Genomic DNA, 11,670 nt, shown 5'->3' on the forward strand with positions numbered 1-11,670 from the left:
TGTTACTCTTTTCAAATATCTGACATTAGCTAGCCATTGTGTACATGCTCCTCTGCAGCAAATCATTTAGACTTCACCTACTTACTTTCTAACATTAATTGCCAAGCAACCACTTTTATAAACACACACACACACATATATTTTCCAGGTTTTTTTCTCTATGTACAAGTGTATAAATGCATGTATACTTAAGTATTTATATGTGTTATCATCATTTTCCATCATAATTTTAATGTACACTTTTCCATGACTGCATGGGTTGAACAGAGGTTATTGAGGAAGATTTGCTACAGCCAGGTGCCATTCCTGTATGCATATATGTATGTTTGTATGCCTGTGCATGTCAACTTACATATCTATACACACACTGTATACTACTGCAGGTGTACATTCTACAGGTTACACTTATGCTTTACATATTTTCACAGTTCTGTTAGTGGCTTGTAATTATAATTTTAAAAAGCACCCACTACACTCACGGAGTGGTTGGCGTTAGGAAGGGCATCCAGCCGTAGAAACATTGCCAGATCAGACTGGGCCTGGTGCAGCCTTCTGGCTTCCCAGACCCCAGTTGAACCATCCAACCCATGCTAGCATGGAAAGCGGACGCTAAACGATGATGATGATGATGATGATTGTGTCCTTTCTGGCTTTACAACTGATGCTCTGACAGTTACACAACCAAGCGCCTTAATAATTACTGGTACAAATTCAAAGTTATTGTCCAAATCTACATATATCTTATTAATTCACTATAGATGTCACTTTTTTTCCCCGTTATGTAAACATTAGCTGGAAAACTAACATTCAACATTCCTTCTTTAGTTTTCAGATCATGATCAAACTCAGTGACTGGCATCCGTTGCTAGTGGAGTGCTAAGAGTACCATACGAGTGAGATCGTTGCCAGAGCAACAGGCTGGCCATTGTGCCGTTGGCACGTTTAAGCACACCATTCGAGCGTGATCGTTACCGCATCACCTTACTAGCACTTGTGCTGGTGGCACGTGAAACATTCGAACGAGGTTGTCGCCAGTGCCGCTGGACTGGCTCCTGTGCAGGTGGCACGTAAAAAGCACCATTTGGGTGTGGCCGTTGCCAATACCACCAAACTGGCCCTCATGCCAGTGGCATGTAAAGGCACCCACTATACTATCAGAGTGGTTGACGTTAGGAAGGGCATCCAGCTGTAGAAAGTCCGCCAGATCAGATTGGAGTCTGGTTCGCCAGACCTCAGTCAAATCGTCCAACCCATGCTAGAATGGAAAGCGGACGTTAAATGATGATGATGATGATGATGATTATGTCTGGTCTGTTGTGCATAGGTGTGTGTGTATGTGTGTCCATTTCTCTATGTATATATGGATTAATGTACTCCTGTGTATATAAGTCTCGTTTACACTTATGTTTTCCCAATCTTATTTGATCTTACAGCTCATAACACCAATATCTCCTTCAACTCATTATATGTAATTTTATGTCAATATCTCAACATTCTGTCCAGTCAATATTACATTTAATTGTAATTGTGCTAGTATGTTATTTTCAGTCCCGTCACCTCCACCACTCTTGCTTACAAATGCCGGTTGCTTATACATATGCACATATTGACACACCTCTCTCACACACACACAAACATATATACATACATATACAAGCACACACTCACTACTATCTCTCTCATACACAGATCCTTCAATAAATGTCCAACATTAACCCGCCTCTTCATTCTCCTCTGATAGAGGATACTTGCTCTCACCTACTTTCTTTCTGCAATTAGCTGCACAGCTGCTTCTTCCATAAACACACATTCATTTCTTTCTATATAATGTTTTACCCTCCTTTCTTGTCATCTTAACTTGACAAAGGACCAACTGTCCAAAACATCAATATCACTTCTTTCCTTAACACCAGAATGCACTGACTTTTTACTACCATTTCATACCCAACTTTTTTCTTTCGTTCATAATTTACTCGACAGATACATATATTGATAGATAGATGTAAATATATATATATATATATATGTATTTACTCTCTTTCTAATTTTCACAAGTTACAGCTGCAAAAAAACAAAAAAACAAAAAACATTTTTTCTTTTAAGAAATGAAGGAAGTTTTGTTCTCTTCATCAGTCTTTGCATAAACATTCACTCTTTAAATTTTAAGAACATCTTAAAGTTTTTTACTTTTCCCAGATATCACGATCATCTGTAGCATATAAAGTATGCAACAGCGTTCTTTCTCCAAGAATCCAAGTTCATCCATACCTTAATCCAAATGAGTTGGTCATTGACTGATGTTGCTACAATAATAATGCATTCTAATCAAGGCACAAGGCTTGAGACGAGAGACAAAACTGATCTTATCAAGATTTGTACTCAGAATATAAAGGGTCAGAAGAAATACTGTATGGCAATTTTTCTGGAAACTTAATAATTCTGCCAGTCCACCATCTATGCAGCTCTAATAATAATGGCTATAAAGCTGAAAGTGGAAATTTGGTACTGGACTGACAAATTCCTCATCAAAGGCCCATAAATCTCTTCTTTCTCATTCAATATTCCTCTCACATTAATGTCAAGTGGGCTGCTGACAGCTAAAACAACAAGCTTTTAATTCATCATCTCAGAAAACAATATCAGAGCTGTTGTGCTTGAATTTGGTCACTGGTGTTTTCTAAGGTTCCACCAGTGTTCTTTTGATCCAGCAATCTCAATATGCTTCGCTTTATTGGTTGTATATATATATTCTTTCTCGCTCTATTCTAGAATGTTCTAGCTACCACAATGTGACTCTTGGGAAGAGGCTAGGGCATTCTCTCATGTGTGTGTGTGTGTGTGTGTGTGTGTATGAGTGTGTATGCATGCTTGAATGTATGTGAGTGTATAAGCAGGTATATGTGTATGTATGCATTAGCATGTGTGTGTGTGTGTGTATATATATATATATATAGTGTGTGTGTGTTTGTGTGTATATATATATACACACACACACACATGTGTACATGTGTATATGTGTCTGCATGTATGAATGTTTGTGTTCATGCCTGCCTGTGTGTGTAGTGCGTGTGTATATGATAATTCAATATATTATTTAAGAGACAGCGTTAAATCGATAGATTCACAGACAAAACAGACATTTCTCTTATGATTGGCATGAAAACTGTATTGTATAAATAATATAACTATAGACATATGTGTGTATAATATATAAAATACACGCACACATATATAATACATGCATACACACATACATACAATGCATGTGTTTATGTGTGTGTGTGTGTGTGTGTGTGTGTGTACATGATAAGTGTGTATGCATGTATACATGCAATGGATAGACTATGTGCATGTGTACATGTATGCAAATATATATGTATGTATGCATATAGTTGTGTATGAATGTAATTATGTATGTGTATGCCAGTTTATTGGCATAACAGCAACATCAACAACAGTAACAACAAAGAAATATCTGTCTCAGTTTATCTGTCTGCTTGTCTGTCTGTGTGTCTGGTCTAGATTTTGTTCCCAAGAGGTTCCACATTGTAACACTATCTTAGAGATAAATGGTTTGATCAAAGGACATCAAAGTTTTAGAAGAATCTAGAAATAATAGTAGACTGGATTACGTTGAGGTCTTCATTCATAAACACATAACCTGTCTAGCACAGACACATTGGTACTGCAGCTCAACTGGCTGGAAGAAATAGCCATATCTCCCTTAAGGTCATATCACACCATCTTGCAAAAAAAAAAAAAAAAAATTAATAAAGAAATAAATGATACAACAGCAACAATGTAGTCCCTGATATGTAAACATGGTGGTGGTGGTGGTGGTCATGGCAGGAACTGTTTCTACCGTAGCTCTGCTCTGTAAGAACAGACCTAAAATTAAACAACTACAGCAGTATCTGGTGTGTGGACATGTTGGTACTGTCACATCTGTACATGTGACAGCCATGTGGATTCTGGTCAATATAATAATAGTGAGCTTATTATATATAGTACTCTGGTATAGTATAGGTAGTGAGCTGGCAGAAACGTTAGCGCACTGGGCGAAATGCTTAGCGGTATTTTGTCTCTTGTTATGTTCTGAGTTCAAATTCCGCCGAGGTTGACTTTGCCTTTCATCCTTTCGGGGTCGATAAATAAAGCACCAGTTTTGCACTGGGGTCGATGTAATCCACTTAATCCCTTTGTCTGTCCTTGTTTGTCCCCTCTATGTTTAGCCCCTTGTGGGCAGTAAAGAAATATATATATAGTACTCTGGTATAGTATAGGCGGTGAGCTGGCAGAAACATTAGCACACCGGGCGAAATGCTTAGCGGTATTTCGTCTGTTGTTATGTTCTGAGTTCAAATTCCGCCGAGGTTGACTTTGCTTTTCATCCTTTCGGGGTCGATAAATAAAGTACCAGTTTCACACTGGGGTCGATGTAATAGACTTAATCTCTTTGTCTGTCCTTGTTTGTCCTCTCTATGTTTAGCCCCTTGTGGGTAATAAAGAAATATATATATATAGTACTCTGGTATACTACAACTTATCGGAAAAGGGTAAAAGAGAGGACATATAAGTCCAGTTAAGAAAGACAGCAATAAAAGCAATAAGTACACGCTCGGTACACTGAATAAAACACAAAATAACAGAAATGGGAACATTAAAAGGACCATAAAGAGGAGATGTGCCTAGGCACTTCAGGAGTAGTGTTGGCAAATTTAGGGAAACATAGAATTTTTGAAGGATGAAGTGTCCTGACAGCCAACAAATTATGCAGATAGTTTATTCCATGCTTTGAGAATACTGAGTATGAAGAAAAATGTTTGCAAAAGTAATGAGTACTGTGGTGTTATTTGATTTTATAAGCATTTCCATGACTAAGAGGGGTATTTATTTTTAAAATGTACCTAAAATAGCAGGAAAGATGGTGGATAATTGTGTGACCTTCTATCAAATCAGCTACTAGACATTGAACTTTAGAATGTCAGAGACACAAAATATTCAAGATATGGTAAGTGAATGATAGAGAGTATTCATCTGGTTGCATGTCTTAGGACAGTTTCCATCAAGTTGATATTCTGGACAATATGGGAATTTCAGATTTGAGATGCAAACTGTGGATGCACCACAGCCATATAGAGCTTTAAAAAGACAGAGATGCTAAGACACCTTTGGCATTTTTGATGAGTTTAGAAATGAGGTTCATCCATGTTGTCTGATAGGAAATACTTTGGGTTGTATAATTTTACATAAACTATATCTGAATAAAAAAAACAACTTTCGATTAAAGGTCTGCATGATCAATGCTGGCCTGGCGTTAGATAACAACACCAACAATGATGAAGGATATGTTAGACTATAGATAGGCTATACCTAAATAAATGATGAGATGGTCATGGCTGGAACACCAACAAAACCAATAAATATATACATTACACTATGTTAAATGACATCAATTTCAGCCCATCTATTGATTAATTAGTGTTTACTTACCAATAAACTGTGAACACTAATGTGTTGTGTGCACTATATTCTCAGGTCTCTTCTACTGTAATATTCATGTACATGACATTATACAGGGTAATATACCAAAGTGTGGTACCTACTTACAGCTACGTAGACACAATACAGTGTACCATGTCATTCTATTGTACTTATATACAATGGAGTGGAATGGGGCACTGACAGTTAAGTACCTTGATTATAGACTCAGTGCAGTTAACTATACCACACTTTGGTACCTACATACAGCTAGATAGACTGGACTGTTGGCAATTATCTTGGTTATGAACACAGTATAGTACACTGCACCATATGAAGTACTAAAGTACAGCTAAGTGAACAGTTGACAGTTGGGTGTCTTGGAGATAGACAAAATGTAGGAAACATTACTACAGTGTGCATGGTACCTAGTTATGGCTAGAAAGTCTATGGTACCTATTTACATGTAGCTCAGGTTACACTATATAATGTTTCACTGGTGCATTTTAGGGAGCTATGACTGCTATTACTAGCAAGTTCAGCAACTATGTAAAGGCTTTTTTTCTTGTCTCCTATAAATAATTCATTGTTATTGCAATTAGAGTTATATAAGTTACTGGCTGTCTGATATTATTATCTAAGATAACAACTATGAAGGAAGATGAAAGCTCTGTTTAAATAATAGCTTCTTTTCCACCCCTCTCCTTCTCACTTCCCCCCACACACACATTCCCACCTGACACAACCCCACCCTAACCCTCCATACACCCACACTCCCATATTGTTTCACGATGTTTTAATACCTGGTAGAAATCAATATCTAATTTAGAGATAGAAGACAAAATATTACATTATGGATTAGCAGAGTTCAGTTGAGCATCAAACAAAATGCTTTGTGATGGCATTATATTCTGAGTTCAAATCCTGAAGAGGGCAACTATGCATTTCATCCTTCTGGGCTTGGATTAGATATAATATCACCTATCTACATCTTCTCCAAATTTTAAGCCTTATGTCTGTTCTCATCATCATCATTGTTCGACCGTGGTCGAGACAATGGAATTTACTATGTTACGCCAGACTTCACGGTCCATCATAGCATTACGGAGGTCCTGTTGCTGGATGCCTGTATCCCTGGAGATACATCAGGGTAGGAGAGTGTGCACCCTCTGGTATCGCGAGCAGATGGCTTCCAGAGGAGAAGAGTAGAAATTACCTCGTTTTCAGCTTTACAACAATGTCCAGCAAACTGGACTCTTCTACCTTTCACAAGAGATGATACAGGTTCTAGATGTCTGTTCTAGAAACAATTATAAACAGCAGATAAATATGTCTTCAATAAAACTGTGAAAATAAGAGTGTACTGGGTCTTGATATTTCAGGCAGAGCCATTTTAGCAACTGGGTAAACCAATGCACTGGGCCCTATAGTAGGTATTTATTGATTGTATACTGTAGCATACATGGATCATGGGTCCCTTGATCTGTGAGGTCCTTGGGAAACTGTCCAGTATGCCCAAGCTTTAAGACAACACTGACTTTGAGTAGTTGTTAAATATAACTTAGAACCTGTCAGTTTCTCAGAGGTCATTATTGTTATTATCACATGTATATAAGTCATCATCATTTAACGTCCGTTTTCCATGCTAGCATGGGTTGGACGATTTGACTGAGGTCTGGCGAACCAGACTCCAATCTGATCTGGCAGAGTTTCTACAGCTGGATGCCCTCCCTAACGCCAACCACTCCGAGAGTGTAGTGGGTGCTTCTACATGCCACCGACATGAGGGCCAGTTTGGTGGTACTGGCAATGGCCACGCCCAAATGGTTCTTTTTATGTGCCACCTGCACAGGAGCCAGTCCAGCGGCACTGGCGATGACCTTGCTTAAATGTTTCATGTGCCACCAGCACAAGTGCTACTAAGGTGACACGGTATCTTGAGACCCCAAAACCAAGGTGCCACATGAAAAGCATTGGTGTGGGTAAAAAGACTGGGAAAGGAGCCGCTTACGCGTGATTTTGATGTTACATTTGTTGAAAGCATGCAAAATAAATTGGAAAAGAAAAGAAACCCACAAAACAAAATTCCATTGTAGGGAAACTCAGACTTTTCTGGTGATCCAACAGGTCATGAGTAGTGTAGTATATATAAAATAATCATGGACTCTCCTGTCGTTAGACAACATATGAAGGTTCAATGATTTCTTACCGAACAACCACACAGGTGATTTGTTTATAATGATCACTCGCTCCATCAAATTGACATTACCTGTACAGGTGCAACATTACCTGCACAGGTGCCACATGTCAGATGTTGAAATGATTGTAGAGCAATGTGAAATGAAATGCTTTGCTCAAGAATGCAATGCCTGGTCTGAGAATCAAACCCAGGATCTCACAATTGTGAGTGCAACATCTTAACCACTAAGCCATGGCTGTGTCATAAGAATCTTGCTTCCCTACCACATGGTTCTAGGTTCATTCCCATTGTGTGGCACCTTGGGCAAGTAGCTTCTACTATACCCTAAGTGGATTTGGTAGATAGAAACTGAAAGAAGCCTGTCATATGTATGTATACATATATATATATGCATATATCTATGTCTGTGTCATTGTTTGTTTGTCCCTCACCACTGTTGGTGTGTTTATATCCCCGTAACTTAGCAGTTTGGCAAAAGAGACCAATAGAATAGGAACAGGGCTTGAAAAAAAATATGTCCTCAGGTTGATTTGTTCAACTAAAAAAATCCTTCAAGGCAGTGCTCCAGCATGGCCGTAGTTAAGTGAATGAAACAAGTAAAAGGTAAAGGATATATATATAGAGAGGAGAAGAGGAGAGAAGGGGAGAGATTCACACACATGAATGACATTGTATGCGTGTGTACAAGAGCGTGTGAGAGTGTGTGCGTGTAGATTGCTTCTGCAGCTAATTCTTTAAATCTCTGCCACTTCACTTTTCTAAAAGACATTGAAGTAAATAAGTTGATTCCATTATTTCTTTGCGACATGAAAGCAGGGCTAGAGGTCATGTGTCTTACACTGTATCTTGTTTACCACTCTAAGTCAAGACCATGTCCACAAATAAAATCTGTGCTTTTATCAACTAATCCCAGAGACATGGCATGACTGAACAGCCAGCGTTATCATGGCTACAATCACTAGATATACATAATGGTATAGAATCATGGCTAATCCAATACTTTGCTGTGTTTTGGTGTTTTGAAGATTTGGGGCTTTGGCTTTTTGAGTATTTTTTCTTTTTTTTCCACTTTCTTTGCAGTTTACTTTTACTTATTAATAATAATAATAATGATGATAATAATAATAATAATTAGCTGGACCCATGAAAAATTCATGAAAAACATAAAAGATGTAAGCATCTGTAAACATTGTACTGGTGCCATGAGAAATGTTTGTATATAATGACCGTCTGTCTTTACGTTCTGAGTTCAAATTCTGCCGAGGTCGACTTTGCCTTTCGCCCTTTTGTGGTTGATAAATTAAGTACCAGTTGTGTAATGAGGTCGATTTAATCAACTGGCTGTTCGTACACATGCATCATACAGTCTACCTTTTACTCTGAGCGAGAGGCTCTTTATCACCAGTAGAGGTAGGAGCTCTCTGAACTTTGCCCAGGCAATTCTTATTCAAGCAGCTACACTTTCAGAGCGTCCACCTAGGTAATGGAAGCTATCAACTACTCCTAGTTTTTCTCCCTGGAATGTTACAGAAGTTGTTCTCTGCACATTTTCAGTGTTTATTGCTCCTGAGCATCTGCCACATACAAAAACTATTTTCCCATTTAGCCTTCCTTTGATATTGCTGCACCTCTTGTGTCCATAGCTTACACTGGGTACATCTTATGGAGTTTCTACTTATGCTTTTTCTACAGATCAAGCAGGGCCATCTACCTGAAAGGATTTGTAGTTTGTCTGCTTTCCTACTGATTAAGACTTTGGTTTTAGGTAGGTTGACTCTAAGGCACTTCGATTCTAATCCTTGTTTCCACACCTGAAACTTCTCTAGTTCTGATAGTGACTCAGCAATTAGAACAAGGTCATCAGCATAGAGGAGCTCCCAGGGTCATCCTGTCTTGAATTCCTCTGTTATTGCCTGGAGGACTATGATGAATAAGAGTGGGGCTGAGGACTGATCCTTGGTGGACCTCTACCAGGAATTCTTCATTGTACTTGTTGCCAACCCTAACCTGACAGTGTCCCTGTACATGGCTTGCACAGCTCTCACTAACCATTCATCTATCCCTAGTTTCCTCATTGACCACCAGACAAGGTATCAGGAGACCCTGTCAAAGGCTTTCTCCATGTCAACAAGAGCCAGGTACAGAGATTTATCTTTGGCTAGGTATTTCTCCTGCAGCTGCCTTACCAGAAATATAGCATCAGTGGTGCTTTTCCCTGGCATGAACCCAAATTGCATCTCATCTAAACTGATTCTCTCCCTAATTAGTTGGGCTATGACCCTCTCCATGACCTTCATTACCTGATCCAAAAACTTGATACTTCTGTAAATATTTGTATCTAATGCATCACCTTTACCTTTGTAGCAGTTGAGTATGGTGCTGCTACACCAGTCATTGGGTATGACTCCTTCATGTATCACCTGGTTGACTAGGTTATAGCCGACACTGCCAGATATTTTGAGCATCTCTGCGGTGATTCCTGATAGGCCGGGGGCTTTCCCTGTCTTCATATCCTTAATTGCTTTACCTACCAATGTACTGTCAATTCGGATAGCTGATCCCTCTGTTGAGTTGATATTCAGAGAGACTCTCTTTCTCCCATTCATTCTCTTTATTTAGCAAACTTTCATAGTAGCATCTCCAAACCTCTCTCTTTGCAGCCTCGTTTAATGCAAGTGAACCATCATCCATGCAGACACATTTCTCTCCTATGACATCATGATTGATTCTCTCTCTCACACTGTCTTACAACACGAAATACCTCAAGTCTTTGGTCTTCACGGCGCAGAACTTTGGCAAATTTCTTTTGGTCAGTGGCCCTCAACAGGTTGTCCTGTAGAAACCTACAGTTGTCTTCCACATCCCCCTCTATTTTGTCAAAAGCTTTGAGTAATACGTCTCTAAATCTCTGTCCATTCGCAGATATATTAAAAACTAGAAACCATGTTAATATTTTGATGTATGCATGTGTGTGTGTGTATGTATAAGTATATATATATATATATATATATATATAATGTATACACACACACTTGTTTATACATACACACATGCATACACAAACACACACATATAGCCATTAAAAACACGTTTCTATTGATTTCCCTTTTCTTTTTCCTTTGGCAAATGCTCAAACATTTGGAGAAATGGTACATCTGTGTGACATTTATTATGCTTTTTCAAATAAATAATGATGTAAAGAAGTGAGTCCTCTATAACTGGGAATGAAAACGCACACAAGCAAATATGTTAACCCCTTTTACAGAGCAAATGATCATCAGAGGTTGTGTCCTTCGAATGTTTTAGGGTGGAGGACCAAACCCTTATATTATTTATAAAGTAGGTTTATTTCTATCGTGGTTAGTGCTGTTTAAACCCAGGTCAATTGCAATCAAAGATTTATAATTAAAAGCGTTCCATCTGTGACCATCCAGTCCATTTTGTTTTTGTTTCAGATAATGTGTTTTATCTTTTACTTGTTTCACTCATTCGACTGTGGTCATGCTGGGGCACTACCTTAAGAAGCTTAGTTGAACAAATCGATGCCAGTACTTATTTTTAAGCTTGGTACTCACTCTATCAGTTGCTTTTGTCACACCGTTAAGTTAAAGGATGTAAATAAGCACTGGATATCAGATGAAGGCACTGCAAAAACAGACACATATATATACACGTGGAGGTGCAATGGTCCACTAGTTAGGGCAGCGGACTCATGTTGTAGGATCACGGTTTCGATTCCCAGACCGGGTGTTGTGAGTGTTTATTGAGCGAAAACACCTAAAGCTCCATGAGGCTCCGGCAGGGGGTGGTGGCGATCCCTGCTGTACTCTTTTGCCACAACTTTCTCTCACTCTTTCTTCTATTGGCCTGCTTGCTTAGCCAGTGGGGTCGCGTCATTTGAAGGCTAAAACAATGTGAAGCGCATTGTGACCAGCGATGTGTAACAACATCTGATAGCCTGGTCGGTCACGGTGATATATACACACATA

This window comes from Octopus sinensis, linkage group LG17 (genome assembly GCF_006345805.1).
Source record: "Octopus sinensis linkage group LG17, ASM634580v1, whole genome shotgun sequence".
Taxonomy (NCBI): domain Eukaryota; kingdom Metazoa; phylum Mollusca; class Cephalopoda; order Octopoda; family Octopodidae; genus Octopus; species Octopus sinensis.